Below are 6,000 nucleotides of genomic sequence, written 5' to 3'. Positions count from 1 at the left end.
ATCATTTAGCGAACATAGATTTTTTTATTTTTTGTTGTTTGTATATAGCTAATATCTTTAGCGGACTATCAGCTTCAGCGTTTTCAGCTATTAGCTTTAGTGATCTGAGCTATCAATTTCAGCGTTTTCAGTTATCAACCTCAGCATTTTCAGCTATCTATTTCAGCATCTTCAGCGGCCAAATTCAGCTTACATATTTCACACTAGCATTGCTACATTGCTATACAATGCTATATTTGTAGTTCATAATCATGTTAAAAAGTTCAATTTTTAAAAAATTAGTTTTAGTGCTCAATAAAAGTTTAATCTGTTCGGCCCGCGATCTAAGTTGTGTTTTGGATTTTGAGTTTGACAGCCCTGCTTTAAGGTCTACTGTAGTTCTGAATCAGTACAGGGTTCTTACCTTTACAGGTGCTGCAGGTTTTGAGTTGTTGGCCCGTGGAGGGTTATAGACAAGAGTGGCCATATCTTAAGGGGAGCAAAGGTGTGTCATGCAGTTCCCTAACGGCACACATGCCAAAATCAAGGCTCGGGGGCCGGATGCGGCCCGCCAGACCATTTTATATTGTTGCTATTAAAGGCCTGGTGTTATCTTGCACTGGTAACATATTGCAACTAGGGCTTGGAATCAGCCCTCATGATACCATTTATGATACATCGCTCACTATACCGACAGTATCTCGATTTGGCAGACATTGCAGTAATCAATATATTACCATGGTAATCTATGAACTATTTAAAATATATATATGTTTTTATTTTCTTCAAAACCTTTTTTATAACAATCTAAAACGCAGTATGTAAATTTAATGCTCTATCCAACATTAAAATAAAAATATCAATAAATACTAACGTGTTTTTACAATAATAACATACATTTTAAGGTAACTAATTAACAAAGCTCCAGTTAAGAACTAAAATGCAGAGTATACCAAATGTCCTTCTCACTTTAAAGAACAATAAATGTGGAAATACATATTCATAATTCTGCATTTACTTAATTTATGTCAGATAAATGATATTATTGTTATTGAGACACAATATTAATGTTCACCCTGTTAATATCATTTGTTTATTGTCTTTTTTAGTGCTGGTATCCATATTGACTTTGTCCTCCTTTTTTTTTTTAAAATGTCCTACACTTTTCTTTGATATACAACACTTTAGTCACGTGCTCCACGTCTGTGACAGAACTTACATACCGCATGACTTTCATCCAAAGCCAATTGACTGTTGACACTATAAAAAGCCAAAATGCTTCCAAACTGTCACTTTATGCGAAGTCGGGGCCGTTAGTGTGACGCGATCTGAAGGTCAGCCATGTTTGTGTGCTCTTCAAAAATGTCAGTGTAAGATGCTCTGTTTAGTTTCACTTATTAGTTTTACTTTAGATTATAATGACCTTTTGATCATTGAGCATTTAAAATTAATAAAATGATTCAGAAAATAATGAAATGATCCATAATTCTTACTCTTGGGGAAAAAAATCATGCTTTCAGCCTAAAATATCCTAAAAGTGTCAAAATTTGGTCAAAACTCGTTTGTTTTTTAGTTTTAAACATGGTTTTTACAAAACTGGTTAGTGATCAAAAATGACAAAGTGGTCACAATATTATAGATGGGGAGCAAAGGTCATGCCGTAGGCCTACGAAATCGTAAAAGTGTCCAAAACAGAAAATTTGACCACGATTCTTTCTCTTTTGACCTTGAAACTTAGTTTTTACTAAATTAGATAGTTTCTTGTTTAAAAATCACAAATTGGTCATCTTATTATAGGTTGAGAGCAAAAATCACTATGGTTTCAGCCTAATATAACATGAAAATGTAAAAATGTAAATTTGATCAAAATTCATTCTTTCTGGAGTTTTAAACTTTGGTTTTTACAAAGTTAGACTGATTTATGTTAAAGAAAGTCTACCAATCGATTTCCCCCCACCTCTAGTTGTCTTGATACAAATGAGAAAAACATAAAATTCAGGAGGAGAACGAGCCGATTCTTCATCATGTTGGTTTCAGACTCCACCTGCTGATGACATCATCAACATGTCACAGGCCAAAGCGGAGTCCCTGATTGGTTGATCCAATGCGTCTTCTTTGTCCAAAGTTTAGAAATTTGAACTCTAAATACTAGGGATACCCCTATCAGATCAGGCAATCGTAGTTTGGGCCTGATCACATGGTTGATGACTTGATAAAAAATCAGATGTTGACACTTGATCAGTATATTACATTTATTTTTATTATGACCAACATTTCTATATTTCAAGCTTATTATACCAGATACATACTCTATTAGAAATCTGCATATCCTGAACGGATCACAACAATTTTTGCAGTACTTTTGTGGTTGAGTGGGAGCTGTAAAAAACATAACAGTTTAGCTAAGCTAAGCTAGCGAAAAATTTACAGATTCAGTCTTCCTGGATCAATAAAAAAAAAAAAATGTTTAAAACTTACAGAAATTGTTGGTCTTAACGACCTACAAAGGCATTTTTACAGTAAAAAGTTTCAATGTTCTTTTCAACGAGAGTGGGGCTCGATCTCCTGCTGCAGACACAAAGACAGCAGAGTGGATTTGATCCTTTCTCTGACAGAGCCACGTGAGGCAGAATTATCATTATGAAACTCAAAATCGGATGTCCACTCAGATTTGTGCCGTGTCTTAACCCTTGTGCTATCTTATGGGATCCAGATGACCCCATTTTAATGTGAACATATCTAGAGTAGTACAAGGGCTAAAATGTAAAAAAAAGAATCCAATATTCTCTAGAAAATAACCAAAACTAATAAATGGTTCCATTGACATGAGCTAGTCCAAAATTCAAAACATACCTTAGGTCGCGGCCTGATCAAGATAACATTTGTTGAACACTCTAAAACTAAATTTTTTAAACTTTAAAAAAAGTAACTTTTTAACATAATTATGAACTAGATATATAGCATTACCTGCAATTATGCTATTGAGGAAACTGTAAGCTAAATTTGGCCACTATAGATTAGGGCTGGGCGATAAAACGATAATTATCGTTATTGCGATATTACTTTTTTTCGATAGTGAAATGAGTCTATTGTCTATTCGTTTTAAATGAACAGGGGAGAAAACCCCGGAAGAGCCGCGCTTCTTCTTCTTCTTCTTACGGAGCGGCTGATTCTAGGAGCCCAGACTGAGAGCGGGGGGGACGGAGGCCCCGAATGATGACAAAAGGACACAACAGAAAACATTATTTCAGTAAACCAATAACCAATATATAATCGCAAATACTTTTATTTTTAATGTCAAGGTAACGATGTTTATATATTTTGTTTTGGAAACATCGTCACCAAAATTGAAGATGGTTCGGTCCGACTGGATTATTCTTTCGCAGCTGTTTGTTACCGACAGATCCACAGAGTGCGAGGGAGAGAAGACACGCTTTAAAATCAGGAGTTTAAACACCTGATTTAGAGGAGAACCTCCATGAAAAAAGAAAAAAGGAGACAGTCTGTCTATTGCTGCGGGTCACGTGTCACGCGGGGGTGAAAGAGGAGAGAAGGACAGACTGCGTATGCTCCTAACAGTTTGTTAGTTACATTTGTTCCGTTTATGCTCATTTCTTAATGAGGTGATCTAATAATAGTAAAATAAACTTGTTTTTAACGACTCCTGACATGACACTAAATGAAGAGATCTTATGTGTTTGATCAATCCTCTAACATGTACACATGTCAGATGACTGAGTGAAATGATGATTAAATCTATTATCAGAACTGTTTATTTTAAGTTTACATTTTATTATCTTCTGCTGCACAGCAGTACCTATAGTTTATGTTCAGAAGAAATTAGAAAATAATATAAAAATAACTGCAACATATTTGCTGCTTTAGAACAATGTTATTAAGACTTAATTTTAATTTGAAAGGAACTTGTATGTGCTGCAGTCAGATTAAATTAAATCAGAAATTCTCTACAGCCTATTGAAAACTTACCACCGTTATGGTTTAACTATTGTGTACATTATGTATATGTACAATATTTATTAGAAATATTTAAATGTTCCTCACAGTTAGTTTCAATACTACAGTTAATACAAAAAATAATGAAAGTTTAATTTGAACTAACTAAGATTTAATGGGGGGGGGGGTTGAGGTGCAAAAATCTGAAGTCCTAAAGCTCCTTGCAATAAAGATTAGTTTGACAAATAAAGTTATTTGATTGATATCGTTTTAAATATTATCGCACAAAATGAAAAAAACGATATTGCAGTATGAAAATTCCCACATCGCCCAGGCCTAATATAGATGCTAGTGCTGATAGCTGAATATGTTGAAATCACTGAAGCTAATAGCCAGCAAAAATAATAGCTTAATGCCAAATTAGCCTAAAAAACAAAAAAACAAGCAAAAAAAATTAGGTTAGCCAACACAGCTAGCATGTAACTGAAAAAATAGCTAAACTTCAAAATAGCCTAAAGACCTGCAAAAAAGCAGGTTAGCCTGACTCAAAAACAGCCTAAAAAACTTTAAAGAAAAGTCTAAATTAGCCAAAACAGCGAGCATGAAATATTATCTAAACTCCAAAAGAGGCAAAAAAAATCTTAGTAAATACCAAAATAGTCCAAAAAGCTAGCAGAATGCTAATTTTTAAAACTTCAAAACCATAACTTTTTTACTATAATTATGAATAATAAAAAGGCAGGAATATTATTCCAGAATAAATCAAATTAAACCTTAAATAACTTTCAATATTTTACTCTCCATAAAAATATATTTTGTCAAAATCATCAAGTTAAAAATGAGCGCAAGATAACATCAGGCCATAAATAACAATAAAATAAAATGCTCAGGGGACCGTATCCGGCCCCCCGGCCTTGATTTTGACACATGTTCTCTAGGGGCTCACCAAGAGCTCTACAACCTTCATATTTCAAGCGGGCCACCTGCATGTCCCATACAGGTTTGACCAGCCTGCATCCACCCTAAAGTTGCAGCTGCGACTCAGGCTTTAGATGTGCTCAGACACTCGGACATTCATTCTTTTAGAAGGAAGCAGACAAATGCCTCACATATTCATCTAATGACCCTAAGTTTAAACCAAAGCTGTCATCTGGGTTTGGGCTGTTGGACACACTGAGGGCACATGCTTTACCCAGAATACCAGAGCAGTGCTTAGAATGAGAGGGCCTTAATAACATCCCGTTCAAGCACCTGTCGATGGCTCCTAAACAGCCCTGCTCCCATTCCTTTGCAAGGAAGCACCACCAAAGGGACTAACTGCTACGCTTTGAAGAATGGTCTTGGATGGTTTCGTGTTTTGTTCATGGTCAAATGATATGCAAGCTTTTGTTAGCATATTAACGTTAGCAGTCACACTTTGATACTAGGGCTGGGAATCACTCTGTGCCTCACGATACGATGCGATACAAGGCTGACGATGTTGATGATATCGGGATACTTAGATAAATGCTAAAAATCATAACTCACATTATATAGAGCACACATTTTTGGGGAAAATATATCCCCATTTATTTTTTAGCTTGAACACGATCATAATAAACAACTTGTGTCTTATTTTGTGCAACAAAGAATAGACACTTTTTTGCAAATCAGTAATAATGTCTTTGACAAGAATTGACACTAATTGAATTGGAATTATCTCTAAAATTCAGTGTTAACAATAGTAAATATGAACAGCAGTGCCACTATTTAGTGCAAAATTGCTATAAACAACAGAACAAAAATTGAAAAAAATCAATATCTGCCAGACACATTGGTGAAAAGCGCGCCCGCTATCTACCTCCAAAGGAACGTCTCACCAAAAGATGACAAATTAAATATTTTACAAAATCCTCAAACGAAAATAAAGGATCAAAACTTGATGAAAACCCATCGAGAATCGATCGCAGGACTAATTATCGTAATATCGATATTTTGGCACACCCTTATATGATACTCTAGAAAGACTCAAAAGAAGAACTCTATCAAAACACTTTTTTCTTATTTAATTTTCTTAAATGATTATTT

General features: G+C 34.8%; 1 protein-coding gene across 8 annotated transcripts in view; it reads left to right on the top strand.

Annotated features, from left to right (window-relative positions):
* col13a1 (collagen, type XIII, alpha 1) overlaps positions 1-6,000 on the top strand; it is a 140,801-nt gene that overhangs the window by 12,208 nt on the left and 122,593 nt on the right. The gene's annotated exons all lie outside the window — the stretch shown is intronic.

This window comes from Oryzias melastigma, linkage group LG15 (assembly GCF_002922805.2).
Source record: "Oryzias melastigma strain HK-1 linkage group LG15, ASM292280v2, whole genome shotgun sequence".
NCBI classification, from domain to species: Eukaryota; Metazoa; Chordata; class Actinopteri; order Beloniformes; family Adrianichthyidae; genus Oryzias; species Oryzias melastigma.
The sequence above is the reverse complement of the archived record's forward strand: the minus strand, read 5'-3'. Positions and strand labels throughout refer to the sequence as shown.